The sequence below is a fragment of the Eriocheir sinensis genome, chromosome 16, assembly GCF_024679095.1.
Source record: "Eriocheir sinensis breed Jianghai 21 chromosome 16, ASM2467909v1, whole genome shotgun sequence".
NCBI lineage: Eukaryota > Metazoa > Arthropoda > Malacostraca > Decapoda > Varunidae > Eriocheir > Eriocheir sinensis.
In genome coordinates this window covers 10,319,551-10,333,733 of record NC_066524.1, presented here as the reverse complement: position 1 = coordinate 10,333,733, position 14,183 = coordinate 10,319,551, and the positions used below count along the sequence as shown (strand labels likewise).

The following is a 14,183-nucleotide window of genomic DNA, read 5'->3' as shown; positions in this document are numbered from 1 at the left end:
TTATATAACTCATTTCCATAGCTGGGCGTTATCGCGATAAGTTATCGCGATACTTTATCGCTGATAACAAAATCGGGTTATCGGCCATCCGCTAATTATTTAAATATATATCGGTATCTTGGTTACTTTTGTAACCAAACTACCAATAATCGCTACTTTTTTCCGCCTCAGAAAAAAAAAAAAACTTTGTCTCCCTACTGCGCATGAGTGGCCCGGGTGCCCGGTGTTGTATGAAAAAACTTCGGGGTATGAAATATCTTCGGTGAAGAGATTTCATACTTAGATCATCAACATTAAAACACAAGGTTATTTTTTTATGTTAGACTCAAAAATCAATATATCAAAGAGAAAAATCATTTAACTTTGCCCCAAAAATAATTATTCACTGCCTCAAATTTGATATTCCATATTCATTTGTGAGCATGCCATGTTATTGAAGGCACCCGGTGTTGTGTTATTTGGTGTCCCATTGTCAAAAGCTGTCGCTTTCATTTACAAACACTGGTCTCTCGTGAACTACGCATGTTCAGACCAGTATGCGTAGCCCTGTACAGTCACACAAAGCTTTCAAACACATTAATAGTTGCTGGAAGGCTGAATCAGACGTACAGTACCACCATCCTCGCTGTTTCTAGAATGACACTCCGTACATATAAATACAACTCGTACAGAGTTTCGGTCTAGAAACAGCGGGGATGGTGGTAGTGGTACTGTATGTCTCATTCAGCCTTCCAGCAACTCTTAATTACGGTTAAAGAGCTTTGTGAGACTGTACAGGTCTACGTTTGCTGGTCTGAGCATGCGCAGTTCACGAGAGACCAGTGTTTGTAAACAAAAGCGCCAGCTTTTGATGGTGGGGACGCCAAATAACACAACACCGGTTCAGGCGTTTCAAGTATTACCATTCATATGTACGTGTCAACGTGTGGTTTTCAGGATTTGTAAGTTTTCTAAAATACAGATAATGAAAATTTGAATTCATCTATGTTTTTTATTTGAAATATCAATATAGTATTTTTTTCGCCTATTGGACTTGTTGCTAGCTAGTATCGGAATTGTGGATTAATATCGGGTATTGGTTATCGGTTATCGCCAATATTTGTGTTTCCAGTTGACGAATATCCGTTATCACTGATAAGGTTTTCCATTATCAGTTATCGGTTATCGGGAATAAGGTTTCTTTTATCGTGTCCAGCTATGCTCATTTCCACTGCACGTATTCTCAATTGCTGTGCTGCCTTCCATGTCCACGTCTCTGACACATATAACAGAGTCGTCAGGATAATACTGTTCTTATTCCCCTCTTTACCTCCATGCTCACACTTCTTCCTGTCAAAACTCTCTCCAATGCATCCCCCACCTGTCTGCCCTTCACTGCTCCCTCCCTCACCTCACCTTCCATATTGCCGTGCTTACATAAAACAGTCCCTAAATATTTAAGCTCAGTCACCTCCTCCATTCTCTCCTCCCCTAACCTTATCCTACACTTCATTGTGCTCTCTGCTCTAACTCTGTATACGGGTTTGCAAAATCAATGACCTGTTCTCTCGCCCCCTCAAATACCATAACCTTACTCTTTCCAGCATTCACTCTCAGCTTTCTCCTCTTACACACCCTGTCAAACTCATCCACTATCCTCTGCAGCGTCCCCTCATTCTCTGCCAACAACACTATCATCTGAGGACAGGCCCGCAACCAATGACTCCTCCGTACCTCTCACTTTCAGCCTTGGACCAAGCCCCCCCACACTCTGGCTTTCATTTCTCTCATACAACCATCCATGTACACAGTAAAAAAAATAGTGACATCACACACTCCTGTTTCACACCCACACCAACACCAAAACTCTCACTCAACTCACCTTTCGTGCGTACAGAGGCCCTCACATCCTTATTGAAGGATCGGATTCCCTCCAGCAAACACCCTCCCACACCATGTATCCTTAGAGCATCCCACAACCCGTTCCTGTCAACCCCGTTATACGCCTTCTCCAGGTCCATTAACGCAGCAAACAGCTTTCTATCATTCTCTAAGTATTTTTCAACTAGCATTTTCAGTGCAAATATTTGGTCTACACAACCCCTCCCTTTCCTAAAAAACCCTTGTTCATCACCTACACTCTTCTAAGTTATTTTCTTCATCCTCTCATTTAAAACCCTTCCATACACTTTTCCTGCCACACTGAGTAGACTTATTCCCCTGCAACTATTACAATCACCTCTGCTCCCTTTCCCTTTGTACAGCAGCACAACAATAGCCTTTCTCCAATCCTCTGGCACCTCACCCTATTCCCATGCTGGGGAGGCGGTGGCTGAATCGACAGAGTAAAACCACCGCGTTCAGGAGGACGAGGACGCGAGTCCAATCCAGTGCAGTGCCACCAATTTTTCAGCCCGCCCGCCGTGGCTTAAACTACCCACATGCTGTGAAGAAGACCACCCCACGGACTTGACTCTAGATGGTTAGATATAGCAAAGCTCCGGGAGGGCGCAATGAGAGCAGCATGCCTATAAACCTATAATAAACACTCACCGCCTCGGGCACCGCATCAGCCGACCACCAGAAGGGCCGATCAGAAGGCCCTCAGGCCCAAAAACCACCGCGAAAAAATACCGCGACGTAAAAAAAAAAATAAATAAATAAAAAAACATATCCACATAGCTAGGCATTTTCGCGATACTTTATCGCTGATAACAAAATCGGGTTATCGGCCATCCGCTAATTATTTAAATATATATCGGTATCTTCGTTACTTTTGTAACCAAACTACCGATAATCGCTACTTTTTTCCGCCCCAGAAAAAAAACTTTGTCTCCCTACTGCGCATGCGTGGCCCGGGCGCCCGGTGTTGTATGAAAAAACTTCGGGGTATGAAATATCTTCGGTGTAGAGATTTCATACTTATATCATCAACATTAAAACACTAGGTTATTTTTTTTATGTTACTCAAAAATCAACACATGTACACCAAAGAAAAAAAATCATTTAACTTTGCCCCAAAAATTTATTCACTGCCTCAAATTTTATATTCCATATTCATTTGTGAGCATGCCATGGTATTGAAGGCACCCGGTGTTGTGTTATTTGGTGTCTCGTCGTCAAAAGCTGGCGCTTTTGTTTACAAACACTGGTCTCCGTGACCTATGCATGTTCAAACCAGGAAGCGTAGCCTTGTACAGTCTCACAAAACTTTTTAACACATTAAGAGTAGTTGCTGGAAGGCTGAATCAGACAAACAGTACCACCATCCTTGCTGTTTTTCAAACGAAACTCTGTACATATAAATACAACTCGTACAGAGTGTCGTTCTAGAAACAGCGGGGATGGTGGTAGTGGTACTGTATGTCTGATTCAGCTTTCCAGCAACTCTTAATTATGGTTAAAAAGCTTTGTGAGACTGTACAGGTCTAGGCTTGCTGGTCTGAGCATGCACAGTCCACGAGAGACCAGTATTTGTAAACAAAAGCGCCAGCTTTTGACAGTGGGGACGCCAAATAACACAACACTGGTTCAGGCGTTTCTAGTATTACCGTCCATATGTACGTGTCAACGTGTGGTTTTCAGGTTTTGTAAGTTTTCTAAAATACAGATAATGAAAATTTGAATTCATCTATATGTTTTTTATTTGAAATATCAATATAGTATCGTTTTCGCCTATCGGACTTGTCGCTAGCTAGTATCAGAATTGTGGATTAATATCGGGTATCAGTTATCGCCTATATTTGTGCTTCCAGTTAATGAATATCGGTTATCACCGATAAGGTTTAATTGGGGATTCACAACATGGCTTCCGTAACAAAAGATCCTGCCAATCAAACCTATTGACCTTTTGTAACGACCTCTTCTCAGTTTATGACGTAACCAAATCATTGGACGTAGTCTATCTTGATTTCCAGAAAATGTTTGATAAAGTCCCACATCATAAATTACTTTATAAATTAAAGCAAATAGGTATTGACGCTAAAGTAAATCAATGGATTGCGAATTGGTTGAGCAACAGACAACAAAGAGTGGTGATTGACGGATTTAACTCAGAGTGGGCTCAGGGCTCGGTTCTTGGCCCAGTGCTCTTCATTATTTACATCAACGATGTGGATGTTGGACTCAATAATCGCATTAGTAAATTTGCAGACGACACAAAGATTGGTAACTCAGTTCTCACTGACGAAGACAGGCAAAGCCTCCAAGAGGATTTGCACAAAATTTCAGCTTGGTCGGATAGATGGGAGATGCCCTTTAACGTAGACAAGTGCCAGGTCCTTTAAGTTGGAACAAGAAATAAGAAGTTCAATTACGAAATGCGCGGTGTTAAACTCACAAGCGTTCAATGCGTTAAGGACCTGGGGGTCAAAATTGCGTCAAACCTCAAATTCTCACATCAATGCATTGATGCAACAAACAAAGCGAACAGAATGATGGGCTTCATTAAAAGAAACTTTCAATTCAAGAATAAAGATGTAATACTTCCGCTCTACAATAGTTTAGTCAGACCCCACTTGGAATATGCGGTACAGTTTTGGCCTCCCCACCATGCAAAGGACATTGCTAAATTAGAAGGTGTTCAGCGTCGGGCAACAAAAATGATCCCTTCCTTGCGCAACAAATCCTACGAAGAAAGGCTTTCCACCCTTAACATGTTCTCTCTTGAGAAACGTTGCCTCCGAGGAAAACTGATCGAATGTTTTAAAATACTTAATGGTTTCATGAATGTAGACAGAACAAAATTGTTTATGATCGATGACACTTTGCGAACGAGGAACAATGGCATAAAACTCAAATGTAGACAAGTAAATTCAGACTGCACCAAATTTTCCTTCACCAACGTTGTAGTGCGAGAGTGGAATAAGCTCCCACCGTCAGTGGTCCAGTGTAACACGATTGACTCCTTTAAAAACAAGCTCGACCGTCACTTCCTTGAACTTAATATTAACTAGAGTAGAAAAGCAACGTTTTGGAGCCATCTAATTAATGTAGAATCATTTCGGTTAAAGGACAGACCACCTAGTCTGGACCATGGGGTCTGTGTGGTCTGATTTTCTATGTAGGAAGACACCTACCGAACGGGTGCAAGCCACTCCCGGTGAGGTATATATGGGAGGTGAGAAGGGAGCTGAAGCCCTCCAAAGACCCTTCCCATGTCCTCACTAACCGTTTCCCTATTGTCTCACCAACACCGGAGAGTAGTTCAGCATGCTCTCTAACGACAGAACCTCTCTTTATCCACACCACACTACATTCACACAACATATACACCTTTTCCCAAAATTAAAATTTCAAAATGGCGCACCTACATCAAGCCTCGGAGTCCCTGCCTGGGGGGAACACCACAAATTCCCCCAGGGAGGACTCCCCTTCTGGCTGACGACCCGAGAGGTGTCTTGATAACTCCTCGAACCTCTTTCTTCTCAATTTCTGCAACATTCGCGGTCTTCGCTCTAATTTTCATTCTGTGGAACCATAGCTGGGCGTTATTGTAGTGCGGCGACGGCCTGATGAACGAGCCTCCCATAACCCACTTAGCCGGTGGGGTACCTCTTTGGCCGACTCGGTAAGGAGTGGCTCTCCCGTCACGCTGGTCGCGGGTTCAATCCCAGGCAGCCGGGGAATACCCTCACTTTGTCTTGATTAATTTCTCGTGTTATTTCGATACACGCAGAGGCAGTGTTGAGAAACAGGAAGGATTTAGAAAATAAGCTCGTCGGGGCATTACAGTGGTGGCATAGCGGTGGGATCCTCTCCTGCAGTTCTGTTGAGTTTCCCCGAAGGGGTAACAGGTAGGATGGCCCATGCTCCGAGGTTGATAGAAAATGGGAATATTGGAGGTATGTCTCAAAGGGACATTGTGGAGTTATGTCTCAAAGGGACATTGTCAACACACAGAAATTAATCTACATAGGGGGGAAAGCCGTGTAGTGCGGCGACGGCCTGATGAACGAGCCTCCCATAACCCACTTAGCCAGTGGGGTACCTCTTTGGCCGACTCGGTAAGGAGTGGCTCTCCCGTCACGCTGGTCGCGGGTTCAATCCCAGGCAGCCGGGGAATACCCTCACTTTGTCTTGATTAATTTCTCGTGTTATTTCGATACACGCAGAGGCCGTGTTGAGAAATAGGAAGGATAGAAAATAAGCTCGTCGGGGCATTACATTATCGCGATAAGTTATCGCGATACTTTATCGCTGATAACAAAATCGGATTATCGACCATCCGCTACTTATTTAAATATATATCGGTATCTTCGTTACTTTTGTAACCAAACCAGCGATAATCGCTACTTTTTTTCCGCCTCAGAAAAAAACGTTGTCTCCTTACTGCGCATGCGTGGCCCGGTGTTGTATGAAAAAACTTCGGGATATGAAATATCTTTGGTGATGAGATATCATACTTAGATCATGGAAATTAAAACACTAGGTTATTTTTTATGCTACTCAAAAATCAATATATCACAGAGAAAACTCATTTAACTTTGCCCCAAAAATGATTATTCACTGCCTCAAATTTGATATTCCATATTCTTTTGTGACCATGCCATGATACTGGAGGCTCCTCCGATCACAATCTTATTTCTGCATCCTGTCCTATCGCTCCTGTACACCCTCTGGACCCACCGAAGAGGCGATGCTTCTGGCATTTTGCTTCAGCTCGGTGGGACGACCTGAGGATGTACTTTTCCGATTTCCCGTGGAATGATTATTGCTTCCAGGATAGAGACCCCTCTGTGTGTGCTCAGCGCATCACAGAGGTGATTGTCTCTGGAATGGAGGCATACATTCCTCGTTCTTTCTCTACTCCTCACGCTAAAAAGCCTTGGTTTAATCACACTTGTCCTCGTGCTGTCAATGATAGAGAGGCAGCTCACAAAAGGTACCAGAGTCTGGTACTTTACATTTACATTTCTGCCCGAAATCGGGCCAAATCTATTCTCCGACTAACCAAAAATTCTTTCATTAATAGAAAATGCCAAAACCTTGCTTTCTCTAACTCTTCCCGTGACTTCTGGCATCTAGCCAAAAACATCTCCTCCAACTTCACTTCTTCACTCCTCAGTCCTGACGGCAACACTGCCGTCTCATCTATCTCCACTCACTCCACTCTGGACGATTCTGGGCATATTCCTCCTACTCATCCCCCCTCTGACTCCTTTATGCCTGTTATAAAGATTCTTCAAAATGATGTTTTCTATGCCCTCTCTGGCCTCAATCCTCAAAAGGCTTATGGACCTGATGGAGTGCCTCCTATTGTCCTTAAAAACTGTGCCTCCGTGCTGTCACCCTGCCTGGTCAAACTCTTTCGCCTCTGCCTGTCAACATCTACCTTTCCTTCTTGCTGGAAGTATGCCTTCATACAGCCTGTACCTAAGAAGGGTGACCGCTCAAATCCCTCAAACTACCGTCCTATAGCTTTACTTTCTTGTCTATCTAAAGCTTTTGAATCAATCCTTAACCGGAAGATTCAAAAGCACCTTTCCACTTCTGACCTTCTATCTGATCGCCAGTATGGGTTCCGCAAGGGGCGTTCTACTGGTGATCTCCTAGCCTTCTTAACTGACTCTTGGTCATCCTCTCTTAGCCGTTTCGGTGAAACCTTTGCTATTGCGCTGGACATATCAAAAGTTTTTGATAGGGTCTGGCACAAATCTTTGCTTTCCAAACTACCGTCCTACGGTTTCTATCCTTCTCTCTGTACCTTTATCTCCAGTTTCCTTTCTGACCGTTCTATTTCTGCCGTGGTAGACGGTCACTGTTCTTCCCCTAAATCTATTTACAGTGGTGTCCCACAGGGTTCTGTCCTATCTCCCACTCTTTTTCTGTTGTTCATTGATGATCTTCTTTCCAAAACGAACTGTCCTATCCATTCCTACGCCGATGATTCCACTTTGCATTACTCATCTTCTTTTAATAGAAGACCCACCCTACAGGAACTTAACGACTCAAGGCTGGAGGCTGCAGAACGCTTAGCCTCAGACCTTACTATTATTTCAGACTGGGGCAAGAGGAACCTGGTGTCCTTCAATGCCTCAAAAACACAGTTTCTCCACCTATCCACTCGACACAATCTCTCAAACAACTATCCCCTATTCTTTGACAACACCCAGCTATCACCTTCCTCAACACTAAACATCCTCGGTCTATCCTTAACTCAAAATCTCAACTGGAAACTTCATATCTCATCTCTTACTAAATCAGCTTCCTCGAGGCTGGGCGTTCTGTACCGTCTCCGCCAGTTCTTCTCCCCTGCACAGTTGCTGTCCATATACAGGGGCCTTGTCCGCCCTCGTATGGAGTATGCATCTCATGTGTGGGGGGGCTCCACTCACACAGCTCTTCTGGACAGAGTGGAGGCTAAGGCTCTTCGTCTCATCAGCTCTCCTCCTCATACTGACAGTCTCCTACCTCTTGAATTCCGCCGCAATATTGCATCTCTTTCTATCTCCTACCGAAATTTCCATGCCGATTGCTCTTCTGAACTTGCTGACGGCACACCTCCCCCTTTCCCGCGGCCCCGCTGCACTCGACTTTCTGCTCTTGCTCACCCCTATTCTGTCCAATTCCCTTTTGCAAGAGTTAACCAGCATCTTCACTCTTTCATCCATCACGCTGGTAAACTCTGGAACAATCTTCCTTCATCTGTATTTCCTCCTGCCTACGACTTGAACTCTTTCAAGAGGAGGGTATCAGGACATCTCTCCTCCCGTATTTGATCTTGCTTTCGGCCACCTCTTTTGTTTCTTTTTTAGGAGCAGCGAGTAGCGGGCTTTTTTTATTATTGTTTTCTTTTTTTGTGTCCCCTTGAGCTGCCTCCTTTGTTGTAAAAAAAAAAACGCCACTTCCGCCACTTGAACGTTTTTTTTTTTTTTTTGCCACGCTACTCAACATTTATAGGGGTGAGCTGGTACCGGTACCAGTACCGGTACTAACGGTACCAGCTATACGGTACGGTACCGGTACCAGACTGCCCGGTACCGGTACCAATACTAGCCAGTCGTTCATGGTGTCCCTCATTTCTTCCTCACACGAGTGAGGCTGAGTCTGAGTGCCTGAGTGGATATCTCGGCGATATGGATATTCTCTCTCTCTCTCTCTCTCTCTCTCTCTCTCTCTCTCTCTCTCTCCACTGAATGAAGTGAATATTTATTTTTCGATACAAACCTACCTCTTGTTTGATTTACATTGTTTTTTTTATTTAAGCGACCTCTTCAAGGACACAATACTCGCGTAAATCGAGTTAATTGTATTACGATGAGTTGAACCGTGAAGATGTTAAACAAATGTTTATAACATGTTTTACTTAAGCTCGCTGTTTTCAACAGTTGTTCATTGATTGCAGAAATATATTATTACATTACGTAGGAAAATTTTTCGTGAACACGATAGTGTGATCAGAATTCAGTTAAAGCTCCACGTATTGAAAACACAATTATTTATAGCAACATGTCACTCGCCGCAACCATCACGGCGCGCGACACGGTGCGTGATGATGTTAAAAAAAATTTAGTGTCGCGCGCGCTGTGATGGTTGCGGCGAGTGACATGTTGCTATAAATAACCCTGTGTTTTCAATATGTGGAGCTTTATCTGCATTCTGACCACACTGTCGTGTTCACGAGAGATTTTCCTACGTAAAGTAATAATATATTTCTGCACTCAATGAACAACTGTTGAAAATAGTGAGCATAATTAAAACATGTTATAAACATTTTTTAACATCTTCGTAATACCATTTTCTTTTTTTGTTTTGTCGAGTTTTTAAAACACATCTTGATTCTACAGTCACTGCTGAGTCTGATGGTGTCAACCAAAACTGGCTATCTCGTATATGAGGTAAGCTATGGCATATAATATAGAAACATGTCACACTCGAGCATGCAAGATGTGGTCCGACATGAGTATTAGAGGGAGAGCGGTGCAGCCAATCGGTGAACTCTGACCTAAAACTATGGAAGCAGTGTATTAGAGCAAGGAATAGGGCTAACAGGGCATTACGCTTTAACAGGACGGTAACCAACAAAAGTGCAGAAAAGTCCTCAGACTCTATTTAGCGTTAGTTAGGCCACACTTAGATTATGCTGTCCAGTTTTGGTGACCACACTACATAATGGACATCGACTTGCTAGAATCAGTTCAAAGGAGGATGACCAAGATGATTCAGGAGCTTAGGAACCTCTCATATCAAGATAGGCTGAAACATCTCAACTTACATTCACTAGAAAGGCGAAGAGTGCGGGGAGATCTGATAGACGTATTCAAATGGGTCAAGGGTTACAACAAAGGCGATATAAGTCAAGTACTGAAAATTAGCCAGCAGGATAGAGCACGCAGTAATGGATTTAAATTAGAAAAGTATGGATTTAGGAGGGAAATAGACAGGCATTGGTTTAGTAATAGGGTGGAGGGAGAATGGAATAGACTCAGCAATCACAAAGCGAGTGCAGGGACGATAGCTTGTTTTAAGAGTAGACTTGATAGCTACATGGACAAGGATGACAGGTGGTAGTGGGAGGGAATCTGGAGCTGCCCTGTGTAGGCCATTTGGCCTCTTGCAGTCTCCGTATGTTCTCTCTCTCTCTCTCTCTCTCTCTCTCTCTCTCTCTCTCTCTCTCTCTCTCTCTCTCTCTCTCTCTCTCTCACACACACACACACACACACACGTCTGTGATGTCACTCCTTCTGACCACGCAATTTTGCGCGAGAAAAGCGAGAAAAGTTAATCGTCAACTCTTCTCGCCATTACCTGCTCGCTGCCAGTGTGGCCACCTGCATTGATTATTATGTATTAAGGTTTCTCGCTCTCGCCCGCTTTCTCGCTCCATGTGTGGCCGCGGCCTAATGGAGTGATGTGGCACCAGCGCGGTCTCGTGGGGAATCCCTGAGTCGCGCCCAAGGGCATTTAAAAATGCACCTAAAAAAAAAAAAAAAAAAAAAAAAAATATATATATATATATATATATATATATATATATATATATATATATATATATATATATATATATATATATATATATATATAACGCTGAAATGTTTTCTTAATTTTGTTTTCATGAAAGATAATTGGTCAAATTTCACATTGCAAAATGAGTTTTACATCATATTGATAAATACGTTCTAACATACATAAACAATAAAAGTTTCCCTAAACAAAACATCAAACATGGATTTTCTTTTGATCTTGAGCGGAGGTTTCTGGCAGCGCGTGTTTGTGCCACAGTTAAATTGCTGTTTTGATATAATATTAGCCTTTTCCATTTAGCGTAACCCGTTTCTGGGTCATGATCTGTAGAGTCCCTTGATAGATGAGTCCCCGACAGCTAACGTTTTGGGACGCCTTTATGGCCCTGAGACCGTGCTAGTGCTGTGTGTTTGAAAAAAAAGCGCGGCGAAAAAAACACAATAATAATGGCGTCAACGTCTATCCAGGAGGGACTTGACTCTATGGGACAGAAACAGATCACGAAGCAAAATACGCTAAAACATAGACAGAGTTGAGAAAAACCACTGATCTCTAGTACAACTGGATTGGCTCTCTCTGTACTAGCCTGGTAAGAATCTTGGAGCCAGAAGTCGCCATCTTTGAATTCCCACGGACCAAGGTATTTATAAAAAAAACTCCGGCGTTAATGCTCGCTGAGTGCCAGTAGTTCATGATAAAACACTTCATTACGAATTTATCGATTTTTTTCAATGCCCTAACTCTTTTTTGGGGGGTTATTTGACCGTTTCATCCTTTATATAGCATATATGACTTTTGTTTTGTTTCAAAGTACTATTTCATTGGATTGGGAAAGAACAAATTTTAATGATGCAATTTACTAAAATAGAAAAATGAAAATTATGTTTTCGTGATATTTCCTTTAGATACCTATTAAATGGATTATCCATATTCTAAATTTGATTCGAAACAGAAACGAACCAGTTAAATGGGTAACTAAAGCATGTTACACTAACCAACTAATTACACGTAGTGACATTACTTTTGCTTTTCTCGTACATTATAACATTTATTCTTTTCCAATCCAGTGAAAACAATGTCGACTGTACTTGTCATTCACACAATGACTTCAACGTGGCCAACGCTATAAATGTTTCGCTTAACTAAGGCTCAAATACCTATGCTTTAGTTACCCATTAAACTGACTCGTATTGTTTTGAATCTTAAATTTAGAATATGGATATTTTTTTAATGAGTAACTAAAAAAATATTACACGACAACAACGTTCTCGTTTTCTATTTCAGTAATTTGCAGTATTTGTTCTTTCCTAATCCATTGAAATAGTACTTTGAAACAAAACATTTTTACCGCCTCATTGAGGACAGCAGGGTAGAATGAGACCCGTATCGTTGACTCAATAATATATTTGGTCAAACCTGGCTTTAATTAAACAAGGAACACGCACATCAGAATCACGAATACAAAACTCGGTCAGTTACATGTAAGCAATAAATCATCGGTGACTCATTCAGCTCTTACATCAGAATATGACAATGACAAAATATAGGGTATGGTGGGGTAAGATGCCCTCCTTGGTTTTGTCTTTCTTTTCTCAACCAGTCACATGATCAAGTAGGCAACGCCAACTCTCTGTGCTCACAGCAGTACTCTGGAGTAAACAATGGACAGTTGCTCTGGCCACAAGGGGACATTTCTTCTTTTTGACTAATTTCTTGTAAGTTTTCAGTGATTTTAATGATACCTAATTAACGACAAAGAACTGTAGAGTTAGCCTGATGGCTATGGATACTTGCTCTAAGATGTCTAGACCATATTGCATGTGATTATACTCTGCCTACTTACTTGTAGGAAAGATGGTGACATTTTGTGTATATATAAGTTGCCAGGGTAAGAGGCCCCCTGTGCCTTTGGGGTATGTTGCCCACAGGGAGGCCTTTTACCCCACATGTGGGGTTATCTTGTGTAATTATCTCAGAGCTCTCATTTATTATCAGCAACAAAGATAAAAACTCCATCTCCAGCTGCGTCTGATGAGGATGAATGGCCTTGTTTGGTGTGTGGGGAACCATTTGCTAATAGCAGACCTTCAGAAAAATGGGTCCAATGTCGGGGTTGTAGAAATTGGTCACATGCAGAATGCACAACTGGAGTAGGCCTAGATCTGTATGCAAGTCATAACTGCGAGTCTGATTAGGCATCACAGTATTGCTATAAATAAAATAAAAAAATAGCAATACTGTAATGCCTAATCAGACTCGCAGTTTTGACATACATACAGATCTACAATCCATATCAGACCCTATGACATACCGTTTTTCGCAAATATCTTTCAAACGAAGACTCGGATCAGCATGGGACTTTGGCACAGATTGTTTCACACACTCCGCTAATTTTTGACGCTATTGTGCAATGCCAGATGCGGTTAATTATGGCGTTTACTCATGACTGTGATGGCACAACCTGCGTGAGCCACTTACACATTCGAACAGGTGAGGCGTGACGTATTTGTGACGTGTATCCACCACCTACCTCCACCCCTGGCTTCCCCTACTGAGCCTACTCCCATCCCTCCCTCCTTCTCCCCCGCACTCTCTCCCCCATACCTCCCCTCTTCCCCCCCCCCTCTCTCTCTCTCTCTCTCTCCCACAAACACTTGTGCTGTACACGATATGAATCTATGCACACGTATGACTTTAATTAATGGCAGATAAATAGAAATTATATCCCGTCTGCATCAGCATCAACAGGGATGACGAGAACGACCTGTTTGTCGATGGTGATGAATGTTGAAGTAACAGCCTATGTGGTCAGTTATTTACATTACTAATCCACCCATCATATACTCGCTATCTATTTTTGTGTGCTATGACTTTTTAACATATCTACATGAACACATTGTATGGCAGTCTTTTCAAAGCATCAGAATAAATTATTCATATATTTCTCCAATTTCGTTTCACGTTTTTACTCTGCAATGAATTCCCGCTTCAATTCCACCGTTATTCCTTTCCGTCTCTCAAGCGATTTCCTATAAATGATCAAGCGTCAGCTACGTGCTTCATCCCATCATACGCTCAACGTAACCTTTGGGAAGGAGGGTCATATACTCGTACAACTTTCAATGGGTGTATAATTGCCAAACAAACCTCATACAGCACTTCAGCAACATCCAGTTACGCTGGAACAGGAATCAGGGTCGTGTGCATAAAACACCAGACCATACTTAGCATATACTTTC

At 42.4% G+C, this 14,183-nt stretch overlaps 1 protein-coding gene across 1 annotated transcript in view; it reads right to left on the bottom strand.

Annotated features, from left to right (window-relative positions):
* The window catches only part of LOC126999269 (NFX1-type zinc finger-containing protein 1-like), a 106,863-nt gene that overhangs the window by 85,424 nt on the left and 7,256 nt on the right, over positions 1 to 14,183 (bottom strand).